Source organism: Tachyglossus aculeatus, chromosome 24 (assembly GCF_015852505.1).
Source record: "Tachyglossus aculeatus isolate mTacAcu1 chromosome 24, mTacAcu1.pri, whole genome shotgun sequence".
In the NCBI taxonomy this organism is placed as follows: domain Eukaryota; kingdom Metazoa; phylum Chordata; class Mammalia; order Monotremata; family Tachyglossidae; genus Tachyglossus; species Tachyglossus aculeatus.
In genome coordinates this window covers 24,172,748-24,185,546 of record NC_052089.1, presented here as the reverse complement: position 1 = coordinate 24,185,546, position 12,799 = coordinate 24,172,748, and positions in this window count along the sequence as shown.

The following is a 12,799-nucleotide window of genomic DNA, read 5'->3' as shown; positions in this document are numbered from 1 at the left end:
GCCCACTCATGAACCAAACACGGACTCCTTCCAAGGGAAAGCCTCTCTGGAAGAAAACAGGCCATTGACTGAACTAGAGAGTATCAACGCAAGGCGAGGATCAGGTTAGCATTCTACCCGGCGGCTTTCCTGAAGCCAAAATAAGTTTAGAATGTACATTCCTCAACAAAGCAAGGGTTTCTCCACCGAGACAATTGTTGGCTTAAGTGACCGTTCCGGGGAAGGTTTCGAAAGAAAAGAAAAAGAGGAGAATCAACTGTATAGGTTTCCCGGGAAGGGAATCCCAATGCGAACGGGAACCCAGTGTTTTGATAAAGACAACAGTGATTAGGCAAGAGGGAAGATTATCATAGAAAAATTTAGAGGGAGTGAACCAGCAGGAGGGAGGTTTTAAAAGAGCAGGAGGGTTAGGCGTTGGAAAGGTTTTTAATTAAACAAGAATGGTACAGTTACCGTCTGGACCAGGCAGAGTGGATGTAGTGATAAACCCCTCGAGGGCAGAGATCTCGTCTGTTAGACACATGGCTGGTACAGTGCTCAAGTAATGAGCAGGCCAACCAGCCTGAAGAAGGGGCCGTTAGGGACGGGGACGAGGCAGCAGTGTGGCCAAGGAGAAGGATCACAGGCCTGGGAATCAGAGGACCTGGGTTCTCATTCCGGCTCGGCCTCTTGCCTGTCCTGTGAACTCGGTTCTTCTCCGGGCCTCAGTTTCCTCAGCTGTAAAATGGGGATTCAATATCTGTCCTCCCTCCCACTTAAATCTTGAGTCCCATGTGTCCAACCTGATTATCTTGTCTCTACACTAGTGCTTAGTACAGTGCTTGGCCCATAGTATCGCTCAACACTATTATTATTATTAGTAGTAGTAATAAGCTTGATCTCAGTTCTAAAGGATAAATCTTCTCATAACTTATGACACCAAGTCACTCTAATAGTAATAATGGCATTTATTAAGCACTTACTATGTGCAAAGCACTGTTCTAAGCACTGGGGAGGTTACAAGGTGATCAGGTTGTCCCCCAAGGGGCTCACAGTCTTCATCCCCATTTTACAGATGAGGTAACTGAGGCACAGAGAAGTGAAGTGACTTGCCCAAAGTCACGCAGCTGACAATTGGAAGAGCCGGGATTTGAACCCATGACCTCTGACTCCAAAGCCCAGGCTCTTTCTATTGAGCCACGCTGCTTCTCTATTGTCTATTCTCTCTCTAACTCCCTAGCAGTCCTGGGGCAGCACGCTCGGCACACCAAAGTGAAGTCTGTTTCTTGAAACGTTGACATAAACCTCCCTTATTCAAGGGATCATGGTGGCATCGTGTTGATGTGGAATGAAGGAACCAAAAATTCTAAGTAAAAAAAAACAAACCTAAACAACTTTACATTGTTCAGCATCCCTCTTGCCACAGCTTATCAGAAAATAATGTTTTTGAACTCTGCTGCGTTTGAGCTGTGGATTTTTCTTGCCTAAATGCCCAGAAATAGCCACAGCTGGCTGTACACAAGCAGAGCGATCCTGAGAGTTGAGCAACTATCCCTGAATGCGATTAGGGTAGCACATTCTAGACATTGTCTTTCTTGAAGAATCTATTTTTCCTCAATAGATGTTTTTAAAAAAACCTATATTTTCGGAACATTTTCCCCCAGGTTTCCCTTCCACTTGACTGTATAAATCTGACCAGAGTCCACGATTTCTCCATAGGAAGAGATGTTAGGGGATTCCATTGGTGATAAAAGGTGGGTTGATTCTGACGTGAAGCATTTATAATTTTGCTCCCTAATGGGCAGACTGAGGTGGAAGCAGTTTCTCGATCTGAAGTTCTTCTTGTTTGTCTTTGCGATTTATCTCACCTGAATGAGTCCAGTACTTTTATAAGACAAGAAGATTTGTGTCATTCCAAACAACAGAGAAGGCAAAGTTTTCTGGGTGGGGCGTGAACAAAGAGAAATTTTTTATACTGAACTGAGCTAATCCGGAGCTCCCATTCAAATTCAGAAAAGCAGCGTGGCTCAGCGGAAAGAGCTTGGGCTTTGGAGTCAGAGGTCATGGGTTCAAATCCCAGCTCTGCCAATTCTCAGCTGTGTGATTTTGGGCAAGTCACTTCACTTCCCTGTGCCTCAGTTACCTCCTCTGTAAAACGGGGATGAAGATTGTGAACCCCATGTGAGACAACCTGTTGTATCCCCCCAGCGCTTAGAACAGTGCTTCGCACATAGTAAGCGCTTAACAAATACCATTATTATTGTTATTAAATTAGCCTAGAAGCCAGGGACTCAGAGAGACCCTAGGTGAGGCTTCCCTTCCAGGAAGCTTAGCCCTTCCGCCCCGAGTACGTTTTCGATTCATTCAATGGTATCTATCAATCAATCAATCAATCGTATTTATTGAGCGCTTACTGTGTGCAGAGCACTGTACTAAGCGCTTGGGAAGTCCAAGTTGGCAACATATAGAGACAGTCCCTACCCAACAGTGGGCTCACAGTCTAAAAGGGGGAGACAGAGAACAAAACCAAACATACTAACAAAATAAAATAAATAGAATAGATATGTACAAGTAAAATAAATAAATAGAGTAATAAATATGTACAAACATATATACATATATACAGGTGCAGTGGGGAAGGGAAGGAGGTAAGATGGGGGGATGGAGAGGGGGACGAGGGGGAGAGGAAGGAAGGGGCTCAGTCTGGGAAGCACTATCGAGTGCTTACAATGTGCAGAGTAGTGTACTAAGCACTTGGGTGAGTTTAATACAGCAGAGACACATTTATAATTAAATTTATAATAGATAATTAAAAATATCTACCTAAGCGCTGTGGGGTTGAAGGTGGGGTAAACATTAGATGTCCAAAGGTGACATATCCAAGTGCCTAGATGACACATTGGATAATGTCCTGATTCCACTCCAGAGGGCAAGGAGAGCCATAATTAACTTGAAAATCCATGCTCCCCTCACCACGAGAATATAAATGTCTCCCAGCCTGTCATTTCTTTAAATCTACTATCTCTACCAACTTTCACAAACACGTTTGCGGCCTCCCTCTTCTTCCAGAAACCTAAGCGTGGACCATTTCAGGCTCTTGACCCTTCCAACAGCTCACCAAGCTTCCTGGAATTCCACAGCAGTTTCCCATATATCAGACCTTACCGATTGTGCAGTCGATGTATTTATTTGGATGACTCGATTTGTAAATAATTTTTACGTGCATCTCGCCTGTTAGAGGGTAAGCTCTTTTTCAGTAGAAAACATTTCTCAGGCTTCTGTTGCACTTTCCCAGGCATCCTTCTAGACTGTGAGCCCACTGTTGGGTAGGGACTGTCTCTATATGTTGCCAGCTTGTACTTCCCAAGCGCTTAGTACAGTGCTCTGCACACAGTAAGCGCTCAATAAATACGATTGATTGATTTAGTATAGGGCACTGCAGGCAGGAGGGACTCAATAAGAACCTAAGCTCCGGGAAAGAGTATTTATTCAATAATTCATATTTATTGAGCACTTACTGTGTGCAGAGCACTGTACTAAGCATTTGAGAGAGTACAATATAACAATAAACAGACACATTTGCTGCCCACAGTGAGTTTACAGTGTAGAGGGGGAGATAATAAGCCCCCCAAAACACAATTCCTGGCCTTCAGGGAGGGCTCACAGTCTAAACAATTGTGCTGCCTGACAAATACCATTATTATTATCATTATTACTATTATTAAGTTTTATGTGGTGGGGAGAGGTGGGAGTCCCTCTGCAGAAAAGCTCAAATCTGCTCATCATCATCACTGGGGAGGAGATTGGAGCTTTCACTCCCACCATTGCGTTCTTCATAGTTGGTAAGACAGTGACAGTGCCGCTTGTCCGAGTCATGGCAGAACGGGAGGTAAAGTGCTTTTTCAGCGCTTAGAACAGTGCTTTGCACATAGTAAGTGCTTAATAAATGCCATTATTATTATTATTATTATTATTATTATTATTGTTATTATTATTGTCCAATCAATCCAGTTAAGACGTGAGCCTCCCATTTCAGGGAACCACAGGAGCACTGGGAAATTGTAAACTCTCTACCTTATTTCTCCTTCATAATCTTGAACACACCACACCAATCCCATTTTCCCCGCCTTCACCGGAACCTGTAGCTGGGGCTTTGGTGAAAACAAAAAGGTCACGATGACTAACGAGGAATGTGAAAATGCATAATGTCAAACCCGCCGTCTTGTAGGGTCTGAGTTTCAGGTGAAATCTGAACCTGTTTCAATCTGGAAAATTCAACTTCCTGGTTGAAAGAAAGGCTGATCCTATAAAACGGCTCACCGGACTCATGGGTAGCAAGTAGTGCTGCTCTTACCCCAAAATGTTAGTTTGAATGGAATAAATACACATCAGCCATCCTTTGAAATGCACTCGGGGTTTGAAATGGAAAGTAAAACGCATCGGTCAAAATGTTAGTGATTTTGCAAAACAACAAGTGAGCCCAACTTCTTTTTTCCTATCTGTAGATTTGTGGAGTAGTGAGTTATTGGGAGAGGGAAGAAGAGTTGGAGAGGAAAGATATTCATTCCACAATGACATAGAGCCCTGAATCTTCCCTCCATTTACATCGGAGAACCTATGCACAATATACGATACACAGATTAGTCTGAGGGGAAAGGCCAGACTTTTCAGGTGTTCTATAAAAGCGGGCAGTTGGGCCTTTCTTCCTGTAGTATCCCCAGATCTTGACCACAAGGCTTTTCATAGCGTTCTTTGATTAAATCAGGACTAATTAATCTTCCCAAGGTGGATCTGTGAATTTGGCATCCCCGAGAATTGTGAACTCCGCTCCAGCCAAACTCATCCCCCGTTTTTACAAGCTAGAAAGTATTAGCCGCTTCTAGCTTGGAATAGAAGGAGCCACAGAAAAAGCAGATTTTTGAGTTTCAATTTGGAGTAACAAATCAAATGAAATGAAAACTAATGTTTAGGTAGCATTCGCTCCCTCTTGTAGAAACCCTGTACACAATCCTGGCTCCCTTTTTAAATCCCTTCACTTTACCCAATTTCTTAGCAAGTTTTCCTCACAGCAAATGACAGAGACATCCTGTCCCATCTGGATTTCCCATCACCTGCCCTGTAATTTTTCCGACTCCTGGAAATGAGTACCGTCCTTTGAATCAAACATTCAGATTAGTGTCCACCCCCGGGGAACCTCTCAGAAAATCTCTTTTGGTCTTGCCATTTCTAGGGCAGCACAGATTTCTTGGGTGAATTCTGATAGCAAATTCATTAAAGAGATAGCAAATTCACTAAAGAGAGTTCCTGCCTAAAGGAAACATGGTTACCTCATGCTTTTTGCCATAGCATGGATAATTTCCCCAATTTTCTCTTCCAGTACAGCTCCCCCTCTCTCTCTTGTCCCTAGATTGTGAGCCTTTTAGGGGTCAGGGGGTGTTTACATCACAAACACGTTTTTTTCTCCCTGCTTTGTACAGTGCTTGCATACCATCAAATCCCATTATTAATAATAATAATGGTATTTGTTAAGTGCTTACTATGTGCAAAGCACTGTTCTAAGCACTGGGGAGGTTACAAGGTGATCAGGTTGTCCCACGGGGGGCTCACAGTCTTAATCCCCATTTTACAGAGGTAACTGAGGCACAGAGAAGTGAAGTGACTTGCCCAAAGTCACACAGCTGACAGTTGGCGGAGCCGGGATTTGAACCCATGACCCCTGACTCCAAAGCCCGGGCTCTTTCCACTGAGCCACGCTGCTTCTCCTGGCACGTAAACCTCTCTTTCTCCCGAACAGATGAATTGAAAGGAGAGTTGAGTCAGAGGATCAGAATGATGCCTCTTAGTTCCATTTTTAACTTCTCGGTCAATCAATCACTGGTACTTTTTGAGTCCTTGCCATTTGCACAACATTATGTCAGCCATTAAGAAAAGAGAACTTTTTTAGGGGGTGGGGGCAGAAAAGTACTCCTCAGCAATGAAAATGTTTGTGACTACACTGTGTTCTTCATAGCTGGTAAGACAGTAACAGCGCTGCTTGGCCGGTCAACTTTATACCGGATGAGAGAGAGGAGGAGATTTAGTTAACATTGACAATTTGGGAGTTTCTCCTCACAGTTTATCTGAACTTGTCTTTTCTATCCTTCCTATTTTTGTCAATCAGTGGTTTCTGTTATAATCATTATAATCATGGTATTCGTTAAGCGCTTACAGTGTGCCAGGCACTGATCTAAGCGCTGGGGTAGATACTATTCTATTTATTTTATTTTGTTAATAGGTTTTGTTTTGTTGTCTGTCTTCCCCTTCTAGACTTGAGCCCGCTGTTGGGTAGGGACCGTCTCTATATGTTGCCATCTTGTACTTCCCAAGCGCTTACTACAGTGCTCTGCACACAGTAAACGCTCAATAAATACAATTGAATGAATTAACCAGTGAGCTGGAGAATGGAAAAGCGTTCCCAAAAGACAAGGATAACTGTTCTCCGTCAGAGATAGGCAACGCCAGTTCTGTTACCTCTGCTGCTTTAAAGTAGATCTACACCACATCTCCTTTTATTCCAGATGAGAAAGAGCCAACTGACCCTTCGTCCTCGGGGAAAGACGGTCCCGAGCACATTGAGGAACCAGTCTCATCCTGCAGTCACTTTGGTTCAAAAACAGACATTTTGACGATCCTACCCCTTTGAGGCAGAGCCGGGAGGGAATGGTTCTCGGGCCCTTTTCCAGATCGATCGTGAGGGTCCGAATCGATCGATCAGTCGTATTTACTGAGCACTTATTCGGTGCAAACCCCGGTACCAAGCACGTGGGAGAGTTCGGTAGAGTTTGTAGACACGATCCCCTGCCTGAGATGTCCAGATAATTGAGGGCAAAATTAATCTGATAATTCCCAAGCGCTTACTACAGTGCTCTGCACACAGATAATTGAGGGCAGGGGAGGGGGTGTCGTCCTGAAAACCCTTCTGTCTCCTGCTGTTTGGTTTTTTGGTCATCCCTCTTGCACTACATTATGCCCCATGCCTTTCCTCCAGCTGGGAGATAATAATTAACAGCTCTCCATAATCAGGTGCCTCATTTCTCCTTCACCTCGCCTCGGTTTAATCCGCACTAATATTGAAATAGCTAATCTGCTGCTTGATGCAAAGTTACCTTAACCTTTATAGGTGAAGGTGTTAATCTCTTAAATGACCTCCTAGTCACCTTGAAACCATTTTCATTTGGGATCTTTCTTTCTGTTTTTAACAGACTGGCTGTCTCGGCCCGCTCAAGAGGCCGAGAAATGAAAAGGCAATGAATACTTGAAGGTTAATACAACAGCATTTACGAGGGCCAGGTGAGAAAGCAGGGTGGCTCAGTGGAAAGAGCAAAGGCCCGAGAGTCAGAGGACCTGGGCTCTTAGCCCGGCTCTGTCACCTTGGGCAATTCACTTCACTTCCCTGTGCCTCAGTTTCCTCATCTGCCAAATGGGGATTAAATCCTACTCCCTCCTATCCAGACTGTGAGCCCGATGCAGGCCAGGGGCTGTGTCCAACCTGATAACCTTGTAATAATAATAATACTAATGGCATTTATTAAGCGCTTACTATGTGCAAAGCACCGTTCTAAGCGCTGGGGAGGTTACAAGGAGCCAGGGATAAATGTGTCTGTCACAAAGGGATTTTCCAAGAAAAATCCCCAAACTAGCTTACTTTTCTCAGCCAAATAAAGGAAGTCTTTGTGCGCTTCCTTTTTACAAATGTGGGCAAGACGTTGGGAGAGCGTGGTGGGCAGAGATGACCCTAGATGCATTTGTCTTTGTGTTTTTGGCCACAAACTGTATTGGCTGGTCACTCAGTTTTGGTTTCCTACTTTTAAAGATGCAAAGAGTTTTTCAGTGAAATCTGAAACTGATGGTATTTTGTGAGGTCCTGCTTTGAGCAAAGCACTGTACTGTTTGGGAGAGTTCAGTAGAGGTAGAAGGTACGACTCATCCTCAATCAATCAATCAATCAATCGTATTTATTGAGCACTTACTGTGTGCAGAGCACTGTACTAAGCACTTGGGAAGTACAAGTTGGCAACATATAGAGACAGTCCCTACCCAACAGCGGGCTCACAGTCTATCCTCAAGGAATATGGACGTTAAGTGGGGGAGATGGGCGGAAAATAACGTCCATATATGAGGATGAAAGAAAAGTGGATACATAAGTGAGTTTTTAAGTAAGCAGGATACGTACAAATGTGTTATGGGTGTGAGTATACACAGTTGGCACAGAAGTACCGAGGTGGTATTTGGGGGGATAAAGCTTGGAGAGAACAGAAATTAATTGGGGAAAGCTCTCTGGAGGAGATGTGATTTTTTTATGATCTTTGTTAATGCGTACTATGTGCCAGACACTGTATTAAGTGCTGGGCTAGATGCAAGATAATCAGTCCGTGCCTCACGTGGGGCTCACCGTCTTAATCCCCACTGTACAGATGAGGTAACTGAGGCACAGAGAAGTTAGGCAACTCGCCCAAGATCACACAGCGGATTTGAGGCCGAACAGGGATTAGAACCTATGACCTCGGACTCTCAGGCTCGCGCTCTCTCCCCTAGGCCACGCTGCTTGTTGAATTTAAAGAAAATAACCATGATTTCAGAGGGTTAATCTAGGAAGGCTTCGTGATGGAGATGGGGGACAAGGTCATGGCAAAACCAGAGAACTGGGAACACTGAAAGCAAAGGGGAGATACGGACTCCCGTTGAAAAACAAGGCAAAATATACAAGGAAGTTAGGCAGAACAAAGCCAGAAGCGTGCACAACAGAGCATTTTCCAAGTACAGTGCTTTGCATATAGTAAGCACTTAATAAATACCATTATTATTATTATTGTGTAGGGGTTAGGAGCAGGACAGAGAGACTTTTCCCGTCCGCTCGGTAATTTTCTGGGCTCCTGGCTCCCAGTCGTTATCCAGCCCATCTAGACAGGCACAGCTGGACAGTTTGGGCTCCAAAGTGGATTATTTGGAATGAATGATCCAAATGTGGCCGATTATGAGGATCTAAGTGAACCACACAATCGCCCTCCCCTTCAGTCGGGGCCTTAGTCTCCAGGGAAAAACAGAGGGACGAGAGTGAGCACCCTATTTGAGGGAGGGAGAGCATACTGAGCCCACTGTTGAGTAGGGACTGTCTCTATATGTTGCCAACTTGTACTTCCCAAGTGCTTAGTACAGTGCTCTGTACACAGTAAGCGCTCAATAAATACGATTGATGATGATGATCCCTGCTGAGTGATGAAGGATGCAGGTGATGAAGGACCCTAAATCCCAATTTCAGCCGGCAGAGACCCTTCTTCAGCACCTAATCTTCCTTGGCGGAGCTAAGGATTCCTCCCCCTTGGCGCTGCTCCATATCTTCCCCACTGAATCCTCCTCCCCCTGCCCTCCAGCAGCTTCATTCCAACTGGCGGTTTGTATCGAGCCTTCAAAGAGAGATAGAGCAATGTGGCCCAGTGGGTAGAGCAGGGGCCCGGGAGCCAGAAGGACCTGGGTTCTAATCCCAGCTCTGCCACCTGGCTTCCAGGTTCATTCATTCATTCATTCAGTCGTATTTATTGAGCACTTACTGTGTGCAGAGCACTGTACTAAGTGCTTGGGAAGTACAAGTTGGCAACATATAGAGACGGTCCCTACCCAACAGTGGGCTCACAGTCTAGAAGGGGGAGACGGACAGCAAAACAAAACTTCATTCATTCATTCATTCAATCAATCGTTTTTATTGAGCGCTTACTGTGTGCAGAGCACTGTACTAAGCGCTTGGGAAGTCCAAGTTGGCAACATATAGAGACGGTCCCTACCCAACAGCGGGCTCACAGTCTAGAAGGGGCAGATGGACCGCAAAACAAAACTTCATTCATTCATTCATTCAATCATATTTATTGAGCGCTTACTGTGTGCAGAGCACTGTACTAAGCGCTTGGGAAGTCCAAGTTGGCAACATGTAGAGACGGTCCCTACCCAACAGCGGGCTCACAGTCTAGAAGGGGGAGACGGACAGCAAAACTTCATTCATTCATTCATTCATTCAATCGTATTTATTGAGCGCTTACTGTGTGCAGAGCACTGGACTGGGGGAGGCAGACAACAAAACAAAACATATTAACAAAATAAAATAAATAGAATAAATATGTACAAATGAAATAGAGTAATAAATACGTACAAACATATATCCAGGGGCTGTGGGGAGGGGAAGGAGGTAAGGCGGGGGGGATGGGGAGGGGGAAAAGGGGGAGAGGAAGGAAGGGGTTCAGTGTGGGAAGGCCTCCTGGAGGAGGTGAGCTCTCAGCAGGGCTTTGAAGAGAGGAAGAGAGCGAGCTTGGCAGATGTGCAGAGGGAGGGCATTCCAGGCCAGGTGACCTTAGGCAAGTCACTTTGCTTCTCTGGGCCTCAGTTACCTCCTCTGTAAAACGGGGATTAAGTCTGTGAGCCCAGTGTGGGACAACGACTGTGTCCAACCTGATTAGCTTGTATTCTTCCCAGTGCTCAGTACAGTGCCTGGCACTTGGTGAGCTCTTAAGAAATACCAGAGAGAGTGAATCTGGCCCAATAGCCTAGGGAGAGATTAAGAGGATTGAGAGCCCAGAGGGGTGCGAGGGGGGATGTTTATTAGGAGTCGGATTTTATTCCTGAAGAAAGCGACCAAGAGAAAATGAATTTAGCTGCGAGAGAGAAGCTGCTCTCTTTATTTATTTTGACAGGGTGGTAAAGATTTTTTCTTTCGTTGTTAGTCACCCCCCTCAGAGTGTAAAGCCGTGTCATTTCGTTTTTCCCTTCTCCTCCAACGTCTAATACGGTCATTGCAACCAATTAAGCACCTGATGAATGTTACCACTTTTATTCATTCATTCATTCAATCGTATTTATTGAGCGCTTACTGTGTGCAGAGCACTGGACTAAGCACTTGGGAAGTACAAGTTGGCAACATTTAGAAACGGTCCCGACCCAACAACGGGCTCACAGTCTAGAAGACTTTTACTGAGAAGCAGCGTGGCTCAGTGGGAAGAGCCCGGGCTTTGGAGTCAGAGGTCATGGGTTCAAGTTCCGGCTCCGCCAATTGTCAGCTGTGTGACTTGGGGCAAGTCACTTCACTTCTCTGTGCCTCAGTTCCCTCATCTGTAAAATGGGGATTAAGACTGTGAGCCCCCTGTGGGACAACCTGATCACCTTGTAACCTCCCCAGCGCTTAGAACAGTGCTTTGCACAGAGTAAGTGCTTAATAAATGCCATCATTATTATTATTATTATTACTACTGGTTAGGCAGAGGGAAGTGCTTCATTCATCACTGTTGGGTAAGGACTGTCTCTATATGTTGCCAACTTGTACTTCCCAAGCGCTTAGTACAGTGCTCTGCACACAGTAAGCGCTCAATAAATACGATTGATGATGATGATTCATCAGGAGTCCCACGATAATAATAATAACGATAATAATAATAATGGTATTTGTTAAGTAGTTACTATGTGCCAAGCACTGTTCTAAGCACTGGGGTAGACAGGCAATGAGGTTGTCCCACATGGGGCTCACAGTCTTCATCCTCCTTTTACAGATGAGGGAACTGAGGCCCAGAGAAGTGAAGGGACTTGCCCAAAGTCACACAGTTGACAAAGTGTGGAGTCGGGATTAGAACCCACGACCTCTGACTCCCAAGCCCGGGCTCTTTTCACTGAGCCACGTTGCTTCTCAGTGCGATGCAACAGCCTGGGAGCCAGAAGGTCATGGGTTCTAATCCCGGCTCCGCTACTTGCCAGCTGTGTGACGTTGGGCAAGTCACTTCACTTCTCTGGGCCTCAGTTCCCTCGTGCGAAAAATGGGGATGGAGACGGTGAGCCCCACGTGGGACAGGGGCTGCGTCAAAAGCCATTTGCTTGTATCCACCCCAGCGCTTAATGCAGCGCCTGGCACCTAGTAAGCGCCTAACAAATGCCGTCATGATTATCCCGGGAGAAGCAGCGTTGCTCGGTGGAAAGAGCCCAGGCTTGGGAGTCAGATGTCCTGGGTTCTAATCCCGCTCCGGGGGGGGGCGGGGGGGCGCAGAGCGCACAGCACAGGGCGTGTTGATGATGATGATGATGGCATTTGTTAAGCGCTTACTATGTGCAAAGCACTGTTCTAAGCGCTGGGGAGTATACAAGGTGATCCTGTTGTCCCACGGGGGGCTCACAGTCTTCATCCCCGTTTTACAGATGAGGTAAGTGAGGCGCAGTGAGGTGACTTGCCCAAAGTCACACAGCTGACAAGAATAATAATTTTGGTATTTGTTAAGCGCTTACTATGTGCAAAGCACTGTTCTCAGCGCTGGGGGGATACAAGGTGATCAGGTTGTCCCACGTGGGGCTCACAGTCAATCCCCATTTTACAGAAGAGGTAACTGAGGCACAGAGAAGTGAAGTTACTTGCCCAAAGTCACACAGCTGACAATAATAATAACGATAATTTTGGTATTTGTTAAGCGCTTACTATGTGCAAAGCACTGTTCTAAGCGCTGGGGGAGGATACAAGGTGATCAGGTTGTCCCACGTGGGGCTCACAATCTTAATCCCCCTTTTACAGATGAGGTCACTGAGGCGAGAGAAGTGAAGTGCCTTCGTCACACAGCTGACAGTAATAATAATAGTTTTGGCACTTGTTAAGCGCTTACTATGTGCAAAGCACTGTTCTAAGCGCTGGGGAGGAGACAAGGTGATCAGGTTGTCCCACGTGGGGCTCACAATCTTAATCCTCCTTTTACAGATGAGGTCACTGAGGCGAGAGAAGTGAAGTGCCTTCGTCACACAGCTGACAGTAATAATAATAGTTTTG